Source organism: Plutella xylostella, chromosome 23, assembly GCF_932276165.1.
Source record: "Plutella xylostella chromosome 23, ilPluXylo3.1, whole genome shotgun sequence".
Lineage (NCBI taxonomy): Eukaryota > Metazoa > Arthropoda > Insecta > Lepidoptera > Plutellidae > Plutella > Plutella xylostella.
In genome coordinates, this window is record NC_064003.1 from 9,814,311 (window position 1) to 9,834,014 (window position 19,704).

General features: G+C 35.3%; 1 protein-coding gene across 3 annotated transcripts in view; it reads right to left on the minus strand.

Moving 5' to 3' along the window:
* Positions 1-19,704, minus strand: part of LOC105391306 (myosin-11) — a 98,965-nt gene that overhangs the window by 65,434 nt on the left and 13,827 nt on the right. Inside the window, exon 1 of one of the 3 annotated variants that reach the window (XM_048629531.1) lies at positions 18,108-18,215. The exons of the other annotated variants lie outside the window; for them this stretch is intronic. The gene's annotated coding sequence lies outside the window, so the exon portion shown is untranslated. Of the gene's footprint in view, positions 1-18,107; positions 18,216-19,704 lie in introns of those variants that run through there. 3 annotated transcript variants of the gene reach the window in all.

The window sequence follows — 19,704 nt, forward strand, 5'->3', positions numbered from 1 at the left end:
AAGGTAAATAAAGCAATCAAATTTTCACAAAAAATAAGACCCAGGCGGAATTGGTCACGCAAGCGCTATCTGTTTAGCGCAGCATAAACATGGCCGTTTTTGGCATTGTTTACCGCGTTGCGTATTGTTTTCAGCATTCGTCGTCAACAGGTACCAACACCGCACATTTTAGACGCACAGTTTGCTGTGACGTCACGCAAGCCAGTCAGTGCACACAATACAATTTTATAGAGCGTCATCTCTTTTTTTCACCTCTATTCAAATACGAACGCAACATCGGCCTGACATCGGCGTACTTCGGCTACCGTTTCAAAAAGAATTACTAGTTGTTTTTTATCTATTTTCTACGACAGCGATAATTATATGTATAAGATAATTGAGATTATCTTTAATTGTATTTTTCACTGTTTGTGATATATTTAGGTACGGTAATTATTTCTCACCGTAGAAAAATCCCCTTTTAATTTGGAGCGCCGCACTTAATAATATGGATACAGGGACTAAAAAAAATATATTATAGTCTCAGATGTCCAGACTCGTATTGAAAAAGTGCCCAGCCAAAAAAGGTTTGTGATCTCTGATTTGTCTAAAATTGATAACTGTCAGAATTCCGTAAGATTACTAATTACAGTATAGTTTGACAAGGAACAAAAGTGTATAGCTACTTATGCATCTGACCGTACAGATAGGATATACCTATACAATTATACATAATATACTGTATTGTGTAAGCGCAGCGATCAATGACAACGGACTTTATAAATGACACAGATCCTATATAGAGCTGTCCAAAGTAAAATCTCTAAACCAGAAAGTTAATAATTACTAATTTAACTGCAGAAAATTTTCACATAAAATGGGTGTTAGATTAGGTTAAGTTAGGTTAAGGGTACAGTGAGCTGAAAATGGGTGACTCGGGGGTCATTCTGAACAACTTTTTGTACAATTAAATGTGACATTTTTTTTTAATACGGGCTGACGAAAACATAATTTATTAACTAAATTATTTTCTCAATTTTTGAAAAGTTAATTCTTAGAACATTTTTTTTTCATAATAACACCTGCTCATGTTATTATTGCCCATCCTGCAGTTTGAATATTTTCGACAAATTAATTGTACCACGTGATAGCACGGAAATAGGAACTACTCGGTATTGAGTTTCACAATCACACTGTCACTTATTATGGATTCCCTTCACATCACAACACACTAATGAGAAGTTTCACTTCTAACGTTACCCAATAAGTGGCACTAATACACCAATAAACGTAATCGACAGTTAATTATATTTGGTATAAGTGAAATGAGGTAAAGTAACTAGGTACCTACCTATATTGAATCTGCGTATGGTATTTTTATCAATTTCTTTTACTTATTCTATTGGGAGAAGCGGGTGACTTATAGCGATTGCAAGTCAACTCTGACTACCCTTTCGGGGATTACAATCGTGAGATTTATGTAGGTATGCGAATAGCTAGCTACGTCGAATAATTGTATGGATTCCGATGGCTTCATATTAATACAGCATAGTTCCAAACAATAGATAGGTAGATACAGTAATTTAGACACAATATTATTGTGTTTGTTTATTGTGCATGTACATTCATAAGTTCTCGTACATGCATGCATTATGTCTGATGACAAAATCAGAACAATCATGACTCGTCATTATTATCATTGGTCAAAAATACGTGACAAACTCTGTTATTCAAAATACAAGAATAAATTTGAAAAATGCAGAAAGTATACAATTTAGGTTAAGGCATAACGAGCAAATGGCAGACTGCGATTTAGGCACTCAGCGATGAAATATTATTAAAATACTTCATAGTTTCTATGGAAAATTATATACCTATTTTTAACACCATTTTTGACATTTTGATTTCATTTTCGGGCTTAGATAATTATAACAAGCTTCATACGTAGGTTTCGGCTTAGTATACCCTTTATGCAACACCCTGTATTAACCTTCCTCCAGTAGGAACCACTTGAAATACGAAAAAATCTATAGAAAGGCTAATAGAATGGCTACACATAGAAAGAAAATATATTTAATCTACTTAACTAATTTGTCAAGAAATTAATATTAGGATTACCGATGTGGCTAGAACAAGAATTTGCATACTGTCTAGACTTTTTAGACAATATAATTAAAACCATATTTCTCTAGGAATGTTAATAAAGACTGCAAAAGCTAAAACTCAATGTGTTTAATAAAAGTTGACAAATGGTATTCAAAACACAACGGCCTCAGTTAGTTATTTATTGCATTAGTTCATTGGCCTGATTATTTAATTTATGTTTTATCGATTTGTTTATTTATTTATTATTAACTAGAGGTAGCTTATCCTTTTTCGGTCGAGGTGAGAGGTCATCTTCGTCATAGCATACAATAATATAAGTAGTATATAGCGGATTTATTAATCCGCTTAACATATTTTAATTCAAACACCTTACGTTCTACAACATGACGATCGAATGGTGTTGTATTGGAGAGGGTTCGATTTCCAGCCGAGGCAAATATTTGTTATATGCCCATAACTAGTTTTATTATCAAGTTGTTTTACTTTGGGATATGTTTAAGAGTCAGATTCTAAGTGCAAATATGCAAAAAAACTCAAGTGGGTCGTTAGCGAAGCTCTAGGCATATATGGGTTAAAAGACAGACAAAATTATTCTCATGCAAATTCATACAGCGACGAATTATGCTAGGATAGCTATGGTTGGTTGGCACTGTCATGTCACACTAATAAAAAATTGCGACCGCGATTAATAAAATGAAAAACAATAGCCAACGCATCATTGTTCTCATTGCTCTATTTACCATTCACAAGAAAACAGAATTCCGTTAGGCACAGTTCGCTATAATTACTCGAGAAACCGATAACATCTTTATAAGAGGGACCCAAGTCATTCGTGCTTCGGGTGAACTTAACTAAAATTCACAGTTAGTGCTTCTCAGCTTCTCAATTATTATTTTTTAAATAGAAGTTTGTAATAATAAGGTATTTTGTAAGTACAAAATAACATGAAAAACAGTAATAAATCGTGATTTCCAATTCGATTATCTGACCATGACCTGCGATGTTGATTAAAAACAAACCATTCTAAAATTAAAAACTGAGTATTTTTACGTTTTGTAGCCAGTATCAAATTTCAACCGCATTGTATTCGTATTGATGACAGGTGCCGCTTCCAAAAAAAAGTAACGAGCATAGACAAATTAGACGAGTCTATCAGTCCAATGAGGTTGGACATCCTCACATGTTGTAGATATTCGATGGAGTAAATCGCCACCTGTCAGGCACGCGTTACCAACCTGACAACATAAACTTCGGACTGTTGTCGCGTCTTATTCCGAGGGTATAGAGGTGATGTTCATTTGTGAAAAAGGCAAAGTTATTGAAGCTTAGGGTATCATTAAGGCAAACTTGACATTGGACACACCTCTCGGGGACTCTTCATTGGTTCCGGTGGATTCTTAGAAAGTCTCGTTTATACACTTGAACTTTCATCTGTTTTCACGTGAATTAAACTAGTTTGTAATGGCGAGGTGAGTCAAGGACCTGTTTGTTTAGATTGAAGAGATTGTTATCTACGATGACACACATTATTATTATTATAACACCCACATGATAGTTTCTATCGGTCAGTGAGAGTGAAATTTATTATTGACTGTTGATGATTAAATTATAGTTTTTCAATGTTGGTTTAGACAGATACAAGATTTTGTGAATTGATTAGGATTCGTTCGATTCGTTCTGGAAAAAACAGTTGTAAAATCGTATATAAATAACACCGCCGTCCTTAGTTTGGTTATAAAACGTGCAATACGTGGAACCTTAAAGAATAATGTTTATGAATTGGAGGTGCAACTAATTGGACATTGATAATAATCATATAGTAATAATGCTAAAATAACTTACAACCTCACGATCACTTTTAAAAAACCCCAGGTAAGTAATTTTAACCTAATAAAATATCATTAGTTTAGTAACTTCCAATTGAAGTACTAAAGATACTCTATTTAAATTTGTAGCGATGTCTTCTTATGGTCTTGTTTCTGGTGTTATAGGTAATTTATAACTACGTATATTAAAATCTCCGAGCTTTTCTTCAATCTATCTAACATAAGCGGCTACAACGACCATAGCAGTTTCCATTCGCCTCCAGCCGAGCCCTTCACGTCTAGCGGCAGTTCAAACAAACGCACCGCGGAATTCACGACCAACTGCACCTTCGTACCCGCATAATAATGACAGACAATTAAACGTCCATTTCTATTCAGCATCACCGCGCTCACTTTCATTTCCTAACAGACCCTGGATGTGCTCCAACCGGACACACTTCAACGGCTACTCTAAGGACCGGCGGAAATGTACTAGCATTATTGTTCACAGCTCGTTAACTTTGAGACAATTGTGAGCCACTCAAACTCTTCCAATCCGTTATGTCGCCCAAATTCATAATGATGCATTTCCGGAAATAGTAGATGATTCAGCAGATGCTAAAAAAGTGGCTAGAGTTAATGCTGTGACTATCAAGAGACCTAAATCTGTAAACGACAACATAATAAAAGGAGCGAATGACCACAGATATTACAACAATCTTGATTTAGGAGTGCGATAGCCAATTCTGCGTATGACAACGCATTCTTCTATCCACTTTGAAAAGTTTCTAGGTCGTGACTTGACAATAATGTGGGTAAATGTTTGTGTTAGATGTTATTACTCGCTTTGTGTTTTTCTAAATTGTGCCATGAGCAGAGCAGGCCATTGGCCTTAAAGTGTATTAGACCTGTGTTGCGGTAGATTATGATACAATTTCTAACATTGCAAGTGCTTACTTTGCAATGAATCACAGTCTTTCCAATGAGAAATACAATTGGCGTGGACTATATCATTTACTATACACTAACTTATTTCACCGAGAACAATAAACACAATCGATTCGATAACGTGTTACAATTAAGGTAGGTAGTGGAAGGTATTGCTTTTACGGTTTTGATTCTAAACCGCTGTTGACTGCGCGTCAAATTTTACATCACCGACTTTATTCACTTGGCTCAGGGGCTGGTTTAGTTTGCGTTAAACGAAGATGAATGTTTGTCGAAATGGTACTTTCTCTTCCGATCTGAGGGCAATTTGTGCCGATAGCCGATAGCCGCCCGTCACGAGCTTCCATTATGTCTGGGGGGTCACTCTATATGACGAAAAACTAAGTTTCGGAGCGCTGCTGTGCGAGCCGCGACTCTGTCTCGTTGTGTTAAACGGGCCGATTGCACGGCCCCAGTATAGAGTAACCTTCCTGCATCGGTGGCAATATTTGCCCGCGGGTCCTATGTTTCTCATTCAACTTGGGTATAATACACCTACACTGAGTTCAAAGTCAAAATTCCGTGCATATTGTTTAGTACTTAGCTGCTGTTTTGTTTAATAGGTAAGTAACATAAAAGTACATCCCATAATCTACCCATTGCTGTGCAGGTGTGACACATTGGTGACACACGTCTTTCACTATCAAAGGAACACAAAGCTCACGGAAAACTTCTTTAGATGTGCCGTTGTAACAGGACTGGCATTCTGTTTCATAATTAATATAAAAATAACTTTATAGTATGTATTTAACACCTAACATCGATGCATTGCATTGTCTATCGTCGCATTGATGCTAATATTGTGGTTTGTGAATAGACTCGTAGGCCGGATATCTGCAGCTACCGGAATAGAATAAATGTGCCGGGGCCGTGACACATGTTTTCCAGAAATCTATGTTTATGGTAATGTACCTATTACCTTCACATAAGAAAATATACGTGCCGTACTTGACGAAGCTTTTATAAAATGTAGGTACTTCAAAAAAATACTTGCCATTGCCAGTATCCCTCAGCGAATGAGTTGAAGTACAGTTTACATTAACAACACATTTTCATGACTACAAACATAACATTAACATTAATGAATTTAAAAAGAAAACCATCATTACCAAACCTTTAAAAAGCACATACAAAATGAAGCTGATAGATTTTGAGACAATTGAATTTGAGCGTCATCTCGGCTTCATTCAAACAATGCCTAGACCAGTCTGAACCGGGTCATGTTTTGTAACCGGTGACATTAAGCCGACATCACCGGGATCGTCATTGTATTCAAATCGATGATGCAGAGCAGAATCGGCTGTTACCTCACCCACTTCCAGTTTCGTAACTTAATGACACCAATCATTCACATTTCAAGGTCTCAGGGCACAAGTGAAGACTCGCTTATTAATATTATGTCTGTTGCAATGTTTTCATGATTAATTACGTATTACATGATGTTTGGAGTCGTGATTAGATTGGTTCCGATGTCGTTTCATATCAATTGAATCACAGAAATGCATCAGTTGATAAATTACCCGTCATTTGTTATGGCATTAAGTCCGATTGTCTGTGGCACGGATCAAGCAACCGAAAAGACCGATGACCCGCCGAGATATTTCAATTTAATGGCCGAGTTCGATGGCCGTATAAAATGTAGCGAAATTAATGGAGTTAGACCTGTCCAATCAACAGAAATATTTAGTAACGTTTGCACTGAAACAGGTAACACTTTTTATTTCACTTTCTCCGTTGTAAAGTATGTGGTTCGATTCGCTTTTCGAATACAATCATCGGTAAGTTTGTTAGTGGCTTCAGCCAACGACTCAGCGGGTGTCGAATGCTCCGAAATTGTGGCCACTTTCAGATCCTCACTAGCGATTGCCGAGCACAAATAAACTGGATCCAATTGGGAATAAATAGACTCTTCTAGGCTCAGTTTTCTCTACATTCGATTACTGAGTTACGTCTACTACGCGTCATTAATCATATTCGTAGGATGATGAAAGTAATTCGAGACTACTTATTACTTAAACGAGATGCTCTGAGGTGGATCACATCATTTTCTTCAACAAAATGAAAGTTTTCACTCATGTCGTTGATGTCGCTCGCATAAAAACCTCCATCAAATGCCTTTAACACTTTCGATCAAATGACTTTATCCATTAACGGAGACTTAAATTCATGTAACTATTTATTAGAGCTTCTTATAGCTAATTAAGCTGTCAAAATTGATGTGATGATTATTGAATTAATATTCTGCTTGAAATCTATATTCTTATTTACATAACGAATGTTTGTCTTACCATGCTTATGCAACTAATGACTTCTTAGCGACTTCTCCAGTGTACGCTCATTTATCAATAACATGGTATATGTACTGTTAAAAGTACAAATTATAAATTACGCAGTAAGTTCTGTAAGTACATCAATCACAGTATTGCTCTTGCTAATATCACTTACGGGCTATCCACATGACGTCGTCATTAACTTTCATATTACGAAATATTATTTATCACAGCAGTTATGTTTAGAATGTTTATATTTTATGTCAGTAATATCATATGTAAAGATTGACATTATACTCATCTCATGAAATTAATAAAAAATATGTATTTATTTACTTCTTGTCCAATGTCCAGGACTCAGTTGAACTCTTAAAATTGTAGCTCTTTAAGTATATTCCTTTTAAGAGCACAACAGTTTTAGAAAAAGCCAAGAATTTAAACGGTTTTCTCCCTATTTACATATAAACAATTCAGCACAATGAGCGTACATTGATTAAACACGGCAGCATTAAGTTACCCGGCGGTGCAGACGCGGCTAAACATTGCATTGAGGTCGGATCAGAGGATATACAGTGACCATCTCTCATTAAGGAAGCAGGACCGTTAAATGCGGATACAGAGGCAGTTCAATTCCTACTAGACGACACAAGCATGGGTCGCCCTGCGACAATATCTTGACATACTAGTGTTTCTTAAAGCGATGTTGTTTAGGTTCGAAAGACATTTATTATCAAAAAATGACTAAATTCTACAGATTGGGAGATGAGCACTCTAATCATAGTAGAGTCCTCGCCACCTGAAAAGTTACTGCAAAATCGGGAAATAACATATCTATCACACAATATTATTTTTAAACTGCGGCGCGACTATGCTACTATGGATTTCAGTGGTGGCGCTGATTCTTGAACGAAATTGTTGTAGGCCTACAAGTGAGTGAAATTTCCGGCTCCGATCAGGTAGAGTATTGGTTTAAACACAGACATTTGGTCTTTGATATTTTAATGGATAGCAGATACAATACCTAATATGTAACTGATCACTCCTGCTGCGGTTAGCAGAAGGTAACACTTTGAGATAATGCGCTTGAGGAGAAAATAGACATAATGCAAGTGAGGAACAATGAAGGAAAAGTTAAAGGTAGTAAGTTACTGACTTTCTGTTGTATTTTATATAAATATTTACTTACATAACTAAATACGTTTATTCCAATAAGTAAATGACGAGAGAAAAGATTCAAATTGTTTACGTAAAATTGTAAACAATTTGAAGTGTTGTCATCTTCAAAATAATATGTTTTTACGTACAAATCCAAAGAGTATAAAATTTAACTAGCCGATTGGCGTTGATAATATTATGATACTATAGTAAGTAACAATAAATTCATCATGGACCAGTAACGATATAACAATATGAGGAGAAATTGTAGGAGGCATAAATATCTAAGAATTACTATGACAGGAGAATGTAAAAATATGCACTCAATTTGCAAGATAACACTTATGTACTTATGTGGAACGTTACTATTACATATTCATCAAGATTCTAGCATATAATAGGTATCGTCTATAGTACTTAGTTTAAGCACCATTAACTTGTACCTATTAGTACAGATTATATTTTAATTATTAAGTACTTATTTAGTTATATTTGATGCTTCTGACTACAATAATTCATGAAACTGTATCTCTATTCGTGACAACGAACTAAATATTACGGACGGCCGTGAACACGGCAAATCGGAAACAAACCCAAATGCTACACTTGCGAATATGCAAAGGTGCGAAATATTCAATCAAACATAGGAACAAATTGGAAACTAATCGAAATATAATTGTTCGAATCAAACGATTTCTAAACGGTCGTGGAACGAACAGCTGAGATCCAACGAGGGGCTGTCACGCAATAGAAACGCACTCGGTAGAAAAAGAATCGCTTTAATTGTAGACTCGGCTTGTTAGTAGGAAATCACGAACATTGCCAACGCATACGCACATGGACGCTAAAGTTCTTTTCTTGAAACTATTTGAAGTGATGCAGATTTTCTTATGTACTTACAACAAGGTAAGTTACCTAACTACTAATATTTCTAATAACCATTTATCTTTTATAATGCCTTTACATGCGTAATTAAGCGCTTATGAAAAGTTTTGTTTGTTAAAACGCAAATCATAATACATGAAGTATCTACGAACCTAGGTATTATTGATTTCTGAAACCGGAGCGCATACAATCACATTCACAACGACGTGGCGTGTGTTGATGTCATCAATATTCGCAACAACGGATCACTATCAGGATGATCTAATCAATTGTTCCACTCTAATTGAGAAATTAGGAGAAGTATATCTTCGAATAAACCTGAAAATATGTGTTGATCAAAATCTAAATATGATGAGCATTGTGATAGCCAATTCTTACAAATTACGGTACGAGGTTGTAGATAAAACTAATCAAATTCTTGTATTTATTGCAATAATATTAAATACCTACATACTCTTGTTAATATTGAAGTAGTTCTCTCTTTTTAGTTTATTTTTCTGCCAGTCATTCAATTGTAAAGTACAAATTAACTTTAGGTCAATTCTAAATGTTAAACTAAGGTGTGCAATCTTGATAATATTGTATTTGGTAACATGTGTACATATTGATCCTCACGACACAGGCTTGCCTAGTGTGAGGATCTTTGCATCTCGATACTTTGTAAACTTCTTTTGGCAATAAATGATTTGTATTTGTATTTGTATAAAGATGAGAATGATGCAACAAATGTCACAGCGTTTGCTGATAGTGAGTAATAAGGTAATAATTGTGATGAACCGAATAATAATTGGGCTCGTAATTATGATGCAATATGCTTAGATATCTCTCCGGCAGGTGGTTTAACATACAAAATGGTAATCAAATGTATACGTTGTGTGGCGGCCACCATTTTACGTGACACAGTTCACATCGCTCTAACGGGACGTCGAGATGAACACCGGCAAGTCGAGAGAATCTTATTGATTACAATACGAGTGCGATGCGACCGCTGAATCGATCGACTCGACACACTTACCGATTCTCGATTGTCGATTGAACTTGATTTGTGAGACGCGATCTCCGCAAATGTTTGTTTGCGAACTGGATACACTTAACCCCCTTAATCTACTTCCGCATGCGAAATGAGATGCCGAAAATCTTGTTAGAGTGGATTTAAGAAATCACCATAAATTAACAATGCTAATAGGGTTGCAATGAAAGAAATTATGAAACGAAATGTGGTAGAAATCGCACTAAATGCTTTTAATGGCTTCACACTACATACTACTGGGAATTTTGTTGGTAAACAGAGCGAATCAAAAATCGTATCGAAGCGATGAACGATGAAAATAAGTAGTTGATTGTAAACTGGCGGCGGGTATATAATCATCTATACACGCACATGCTTTGGTACATATATATGTTGAGCCAAATAAAACATTATTCTTGCACCAAAGTGTAGATTTCATACATAAGGTAGCTAAACGAGTTGCCAAGACCTACTTAAAGAAGGATGATACTTTAATTACGCGCTATTAAGATGTTTCTTACATTGCTTTTGGCTGGTTCACAGCATCAAGCATATTATAATTTCTGCTACCTATGAAACTAACACAACATAATAACATAAGGTCAACCGGGGCCATTGCGCCACAATACTTTGACTGTCATTTTTATTTGATTATAACAAACATACTAAACGCCCTAATAAGATATAACTTATGATACATATTAGGAAATTTTATCTAGTTTCATATTTTAATGCCATTTTGTGGAATTTTATAAATCTTCTACGTGTAAACGACGTTTCTACAAAAAATGGCATTTTTAGGCGCAATAACCCCTGGTGGGGCTAATGCCTCTTTCACTAGTTTTGTGTGCTTGGAAGAACTTTTAACAAATTTGAGAAGATATAATTTATAGAATTACTATGAACGTAGCTAATTATTAGCTTGTATACTAAATACTGCGCTTAGTTAAGGATAATTAGTTGATCAAAAATTTTCGGGGCTATGTCGCCTACATGCCCTAATTTCTTGTAGTGGCATTTACCCCATCCAAGATTCCAGGGGTGCTCAACATTTTATTTATGAATACTTTATTGGACTTAAAAAAAGTATAAATACTTAGATAACAAATTAAAATACAGTATAAAAGGATACAAGGGCATATTTTTTTCTAATTTGCAATCAAAACACAACTTTAAATTAGTAAGTATACCATTTTTAGAGTCTGACGGATTTTTTCTCTTATAAGGATATTGATTACAAAACTATTTAAACACAAGTGAGATCATTCTTTTAATATGACTTTAGGATTATTTTCTATATACCGTGTTAACAATATTATAATGTCGACACCAAATGACGCCAATTTTTTAAAACATTTAGTTTAATATATAGGCAAATTATTTACGTTTTTGTTGGATTACCAATCTAAGAATGTTAATTCTGATACGCTGTTAAATACTCTTTTATATTGCAGAAGGCGTCATTAACCTAGTATTTTTCGTTAAGGAGTAATTTGGTGCTAATGTCACTGGAACTTTTTCATTGCTCGTGAGTGTATAAAATACTTTTATTATAACAAAAAATGTTTAGAACCTCTGGAAATGGGGCTATTGCGCCGCAATAGAGGCAATAACCCCATCAGCCCAGAGGCATTTACCCCAAAAAAACGTGTCAGGAAACCGGAGGTGGCCGAAAGTAGTGAAAAAATTAAAATGGCAGATTATTTAAGAAAATGTCCCCGGATTCGACATCTATTGGTCAGTGGTAAAAGTTTGAGTTCCAAAGATAGATAGCAGATGACTCCAGTAGTTCTAAAGTATGTGGTTCGTAAGATAAATGGATTCGAGGCATTAGCCCCGTAGGCGACTTGGCCCCGGTTGACCTTACCTACTCGTACCTATGTAAAAAGAATTTTATGTATAAGCTATTGATTCAGACATAACGACGGGAAAATATTCTATTGAAACTAAATAACTAAAACACGTTTAATATTCATTCAATTCAAATCTAAGGGAAGGAAATGCATGGAGGGAAAATCATGACTATATCACGAACATAATTCTAATTATTTAAGCATGTAAAAAATACTCTTTTATGGCCGACACAATCAGTAGCGAAGCATCCTCAATACCCATTCCCTCGGAACAATAACGCGATTCAATGTGATTCTATAACAATAACCAGTGTTAGTACAATCGATAGAAAAAGTCCAACAAACGCCAGTTGAAATGGCGCAGGTTCCGTTCCCAGCGCGGAGGTCAAATGTTGAATGGTGAGCGGGCCTGCGGGGTTACTCTATACTGACGAAAAACTAACGAGAGCTATGCCATCGGCACGTTTAATACAACGAGAGACTCGTGGCTCTCTGAAACTTCGTTTATCGTCATATAGAGTGACCCCCCTGGCCTCAATGCACGAGCATGACGCTTTTTGTGTATGTATGTATGGAGATACACTTATATATGCAGCTTACCATACAGATGTACCTATTTACTAGGTATTTAAGATTATGATATTCAACGAAAAATTAAAGTGCTGCTTTTAACGAATACAAGTAAAGTGGAAGACGTATTTTAATCGTAACCTACAAACTAACATTTAGTCGCATTTTTCTTAAAAACCAGTATAAATCAGAAGCAATTTTGAAATGTTTGGAATTTGGACTCTTAAGCTCATTGCAATTGCAACACCTTAATAATTCGAGTCGAGAATTAACTAAATTTGTATTTGAATCACGCTTGTGAAGTTCTCAAAATGACTCGTCACTTTACCAGTCGCTAATAAGCGTTTTTTTTACAAAAGTTTTAATCTTGCACGATCAGTGATAAACCCTTCCGCGTAAAGTATAATGATTATAGATCTAGGTACTAGAGGTACCTATAAGTAAATAATTTTCATCAATTGAACAAAAATAGTTCGTAAGAATCACTTAAGAAAACGTTAGGCACTACTTGCTAAAATTTTATGCAAAAGAAAATACGACCATCGTAGCATATCGGGAGTAATCGGAAGATTATACCAAATCTGTCTCGGGAAATGCTTCCTACTGCTATAATTATAGAGCAGAAAATAACGCACTTTTCATTTTATACAAACCTAACCTAACCCTTTTGTTCCTTATAAATTTGACACCTTCTGCCTAACAAGAACAGAACTAAAAGGAACAGAGCCCAATGTTATGCCATAAATGGCCCGATACATATCATATGACTCGTATGCTTTTAGAATAGATTCATAAAGTATGCCATATTAGGGTGCATACTCCAGAAGGTTGAATTGCACCATTAATCGTGTATCCTTGAATGAGCTCATAATATAGAGGAGCGTCATTGCAAACATTAAAACTCTTATGTGCGTTTTATATGAGTTTTTTGGCATATAGCCTACTTAAAAAAAACGAATAAAAAAAAACTCGCATACATACATACCTCAAACATGAAATCTTTCATCTTATTTCTCCCTGACATTAGACTCTAATCAACGCCCGAAGAAGATGTTGCCTCGCTTCAACGTGTAATTATGAAATCTAACATAAAATATAGTGTAATTTATATAACAGGTTCTTCCATGCAACTCAGTAAAATATTCTTGTCTTGTCATAAAATATAATACTTCAGAAAAGTTGTCGAAATATTTCTCTCCTTGCGCGAGAAAGCAGCAGAGCAGGCAATTATAAAACTCTGTGAATCTTACTTACTACTGGTATAATAATACTGATTGATATTATAATATTAACATAGTCGTATTGGACTGTTTATGTTACGCAACTTTTACAAGGAATTATGCAAAATGTGTTGATTGGTGAGAAGGTGATAATTAGACGTGTTTATAATGCTCAGTCTACCTTTACGTTTCTATCCAACCAATGCATCAAGTATTATGAATATCATCTGTATCTAGATGATGTAATTACCATTACACTGGTTTAATTTTTAAACTATGACATGGTCGTATTCAAAAACCACATTTCAGACAGCTTAAACACCAGTTAAAGTATTTACTCTGTAGTAATAACGAGTAAGAGTGAAGGTGATGTTCAAATCATCGTAACTTCATAACGCACACTTAAATTCAAATCACCGTCAGAGTGTGTGTAGTTTGTTCACGAGAACAATAACAATGCCTAAAGCTCTTGAATGGTAGAAAATGGTTATAATAAATGAGAGCTGTCATTCAGATTGTATGTATGTAATGTTCCCGTCTGGTCAGTAAAGTCTCGTATCCACGTATAAAAATATATTTTTCCCCAATTTGATATGAGTTAAACCTCACCCTGATTGTGCAACAATGATTTAAAAACTATACCTTTGAAATCTGTAAAAAAACAAATGTATAATACAAGCATCTAAGCATACTCTGCACCTGTGTAGGGACGGGCGATCTGTCCAGCAAACGGAAAAGACAGATTAGGCCATACTTTTCAAAGCAAACCGATACGACAGATGGACAAAAAAGCTACAACCTGAAATTTTATCTACCAAATTTAAACGTAAAATGACCGATGATGAAATAAATATTATTTTACTACAGTCGAAAGCAATGTCAATCCCATATTATAGAACTGCAATACAAGTGTACTTACTTACTTTAATAATAAATAAAGTGGCCCGAAATTTGGAAATATACTTGTTGAATACGTAATACGAGTCGAGTCGAAACCATCCTGACTGAACGGGAAGCGGCCGGCTGGTCATCGTCGTAAAGAACTTTCTAGTCAGCACCTTCCCATTTGAATAGTACTGGGTGCTGGGCGCTTACTGGTTCCTAGCACTGTATGTAATTACGCGGCTCACATGTAACATTACTACACGTCTTCATGTGAGCTTTCTTCCGAGCAATATATACTTTAATTCGTTTAATTCTGTATTTTTCTTTTTGTTGTTGTTGTTGTTGCTGTCTATGTGTCGAATAAATGTATCTTTATCTTTATCTAAATTATATCTTTTAATATGATTAGTGCGAGAATAAATGAAAGATACACCTATAAGGTGTAGTCGAACGGACTAGAAGAATTCGACTTAGGTTAACCCCCTTATTCATAGAGAAGTTACAATACATTTTAACTTACAAACTGTTTTGTCCCTCTCTGGCAAAGAATAAATTGTTCTTTGTCGGAGAGGGACAAAACAGTTTGTAAGTTAAAACGTATTGTAACTTCTCTATGAATAATGGGGTTAAGTTTTTAGGGGATAACCTTATTGAAATTTGTTGGTTTTTATGCTGTGAAACGTTATATTTTTTTCAAATGTAACTATCGATGTAGTTTGATGTTTTAAATTACAGAATTACTTATAAATAATGAATATGAAAGGATAACCAGTTTTATATAGCTCGTAATTAGTATGTAACCTTAATTTATTTCCACTTAGTCCCGTCCTACGCAAAACTTTTATGTTAATTTCCTGACATGGTAACCCAGTTTAACAGGAGAACTCTGTTTTACACAATACCTAGTGATTCTGTCTATTCGAGTATTCGGGATACCGGGATCATTAAACGCTACACAGAAAATGAAAATTTCGCGAAATTATTTAATAGCGTAGCCACATTCTAGCGTACCTACATTCTATTACAAACAAAGTAGATAAATAATAGGCATATGTCTATAGGAGAGATAATTTAATAATTAGCTAACTCACGATATCTAAAGTGTGTTTTAAAACTTTAAATACATAAGACATGATGATTCAGTATTCATGAAAGTAGAACTCGCGAGTAGCAGCCAGTACTGAAAACATATAATGAACTAGGGAAGCTATAATCTTATTAGTTATTACCAGTTACCAGGTATCGGTACACATGTGAGATCATTGACATGGGTGCTGAAACATCTGTTCAAAGTGATTTTTAATAAGATTTATAAATTCTTACTTGATTTTGATAAATGTATGGAGAAACGGCGCGGAGTCAGCAATACCGATGAAATGCCACACTTGTGTGAATTTCTATACAAAGAATACTGAATGCGATGCGTCCGTTGCATACGTTGCCGAATAGTAGGCGCTTACCTTAATTATTAATAAAGAAATAAAGGCGTGTATGGAGCACAAAAGCGACAGTTGTATTTAGCATTTTCTGTCAGACAACTACCATCGCTAATATGAAAGTTTCGTGTTTCAGTGTAATAATAATAATAATAGTGCCAAACCTACCTTTCATGCAAAGGGTTGTCTGCCACCGTGGCACTTACATCACCTGTTTTACCGTTGCAAAAACATGCGCAGGTGTTTATTAACTAAATTAAAAACGTAATTATTATTTTCATATCAGCAAAAACAGTAGGAATAAAATTATAAGGTAAAACATGATAAAGATGAACCGACACACACGTCACCTCATTGTTCATACAATACTGGCTGCATGTATTTTGTTATTTTTTATTCAATGTTTTTTAAGAAAAAAACTGCATACTGGTTCGATCGGAGCCGTGCCGCCAACGTCCGTTGGGACGTGCTAAAAATACCAAATTTTCAAACTGTCTACTATAAATACCTGCATAATAATTTTAAAATATCCTTTTTATTTTATTATATTGTTCATGAAAATTACAGAAATTTTAGGCTAGTAGGTACATATACGTCCTAATCATCTAAGTAATCATAGAAATGGAGCAAAAACTTTGAAGTCGTTTTTTAAAAGTAAATATAAGTTAAAAACACGTAGTTTTTTTATATATTTATTACTACACTAGTATTACAAAATCGATTTTTTCATGAATAAGAATTTCTTTTTTTGGATAAAATCCGCGCGCAACTCTACCCATAGACCAAAACCGTTATGGCGGACGCCGCCTTCGTTTGAATTAACCGGTACTGGATTATTACTGCGATTTGATTTCGGAACTAATCGCCCGCGTTTCATCGGCTTTCTGAATTTTTATAATAAGTGTTATTGACTGCCAGCTACCAACAGCCATAATAACGTTACAGTTTAATGTAGAGTCATGGCTGCATAATGAATTTGATTTCATAAAAATTACCGGTTACTAGGTAGAAGATAGGTAACAGGAAACTGTAAAAATACATATGTATTGATATCAATTAAACTGGGAATCTCCTACTTAACTTCTGCACACCTTATACTAGGTAAATTTAATTTCCTTTCGGATTTTTTTATTACAGGTATTACATAGATAGGTATTATGTGAATGTATATATTTTTATGTAGATACAAATTAGAATTTGGTCTAGAGGGAAGCGAATATTCTCATAAATTAGTATATTGCTAATTTTGTGAATACGAATGTGAAATTATTGTTTTAATTAGGTTAATTAATTGTAGACGAATAGCTCTAGACTTAAGCCAAATGAAAACATAATTAGTTAATCAACTAATTTCTATCGATAAAAACATGAAATTAATGAAAACTCTACTAAATATTGTTATTTATATAAATACTTTTACATTATATTTGAATATTAAATCGCTGCAGCCGCACTCCCTTGGCCATAGGTACAAGGGTTAAAACATCCATCCATCTATCAGCCCATTTGCCGGAGTGGCTGATATAGCTCTGGCTGAAAATCAGACCGTGATGGCCGCTGGCCTCAACCTAGGTGCTTTAGTCATATCCTGTGGCAAATGGCATACCCTCAAGGAGTTGTTCCAAAGGATGCAGGAGATGAAGACGGTAGTTCATTCAGGTATGTTCCAGATTCGGTCCAAGCCGCTGCTGTGACATGTAGGTACTACTATTACTAAGGGGATTAATTAAGGTGATAGGTACATGTGCACCAGATGCAGTAACTTTCAGGTTACTGAGAACATCGGATGCAGTGGATATCGACCAGCCCAGCCGACCAGGGGTTTGTGACGGTCACAAGTTCGACCAAGTGTATAGAGCTGTATAATGTATATTCCATCGCCTTTTTACCAACTAGAATCTGAGTAACCAGATTCATCATACCTTCCAAATAATAACTTGTACTTACAGAATGTTTAAAGTAAATCCCAAATGAGCACGAATAAAAAGTCACAACACAAAGTTCTGCACAGTCAAACACTTAACGTAATAAAAACTCAAAAACTCAACACCATAAAATTAACTAATTATTTACTTATTAAAAAAAAAATTAAATTAAAAAAAAAAACACTTTTCAAAGCTGTGCACACACAGTTCGTAGCGCGGGAAGAGTGACAGTTAATTCAAGATGGTGGACGTTCGCGCGTGCGCACTGGCCGCCTGCCCGCGTCGGTCTGGGGCTTCGGTTCTACGGTTCAACTCTCTCGGGTGAAGCCAAGCCTTCACAGTTCACCATACACCGCGCAGGTTGGTTTGGTATGGTGTGCCTTTTGTATGGCTAAAGAACTTTATTATGCTTGGGGACCATACGGCTCTGAATGATGAATTTCGATAGGGGGCTTTGGGAAGCTTTGTGTCCGGTGGATACCTCATAATTTAACTGAGAGAGGAGAGGTCCAACAACTTTATTGGAAAGACCGCTAAGAACAAGCCTGCAAAGTGCAGATTGATCAGTTTTTTTTATATTTTTTCAAATTATTTGTCGCACTTGAGCTGCACTTGACCTATCCTAAAGTATCATATAGATTTCAACTTCAACGACTGTGGGTATATCAACGACCACTTCATTAAAATTTGACTAACACCACCTCGTTGTGTGGTCACAGAACAACGCGGACTCTACTCAATGTGTGTGGTCTTGATTTTATTACATTACAACTCTACCCAATATACTTAGCTGTAATTTTTTGTTAGGTATATTAATCCAAAAATGACAAACCTGTGATTAGGAAACGGACACAGCGTGTGTAGTTTCCAGGCCATATCCTAAATAAATAAATCCGACTAGGAATGACCTGACCTACTACATGCCATCGATGCCACAGCTCTGCTCTTTTCATTCCCATTCTCAAACTAAATTATTTGTCGCCTATATCATTAATAATTATTGTCATATATTTAACGTTCTCGTCAAAATTACGTACTACTATTTCGTTCACTTGAGTAACCAGATATCTCAAATTCTCAATTCGTATAGTTACTCGAATTCTGCGTAACTTTGTAACTTCATAATATCAGATTTCTCTCAAGTTAAATTGCCTTCCCAAGAGTCTTAAGACCACCGCAATGCTGACACACGACTGCTGCTCGTAAAACTCAAGTGGCATATTGCGTAATAAAATACCTTAAAGAAACTATAAAACAATTTACTTAACCCTATAATAAGGATATGAACGAAACTTGCACATACCATAACGTAACGTCATATAAGATATGTGCGAAACTAACAGCATTTTAAATATGCTTTATTGTGAATTTAAAAACGCCTGCTCAAATTTAACACCTGATTAAAGGTTTATTGTATTAATTTATTCATAACTCTGTAACTCCAGACTTCCATATTGCACTCGCAAATTAAGTTACCAGACACGTGGCATCAGGAATAAAGTAACTGTGAGATATAGAAGTGAATTTGTGGAGGTGTCGATAATTAAAAAAAACTAAGCTCTTGTCAGGCCCAGATCCTAGTTGCTGAAATAATATGGGGAGAATAATACCTACATAAA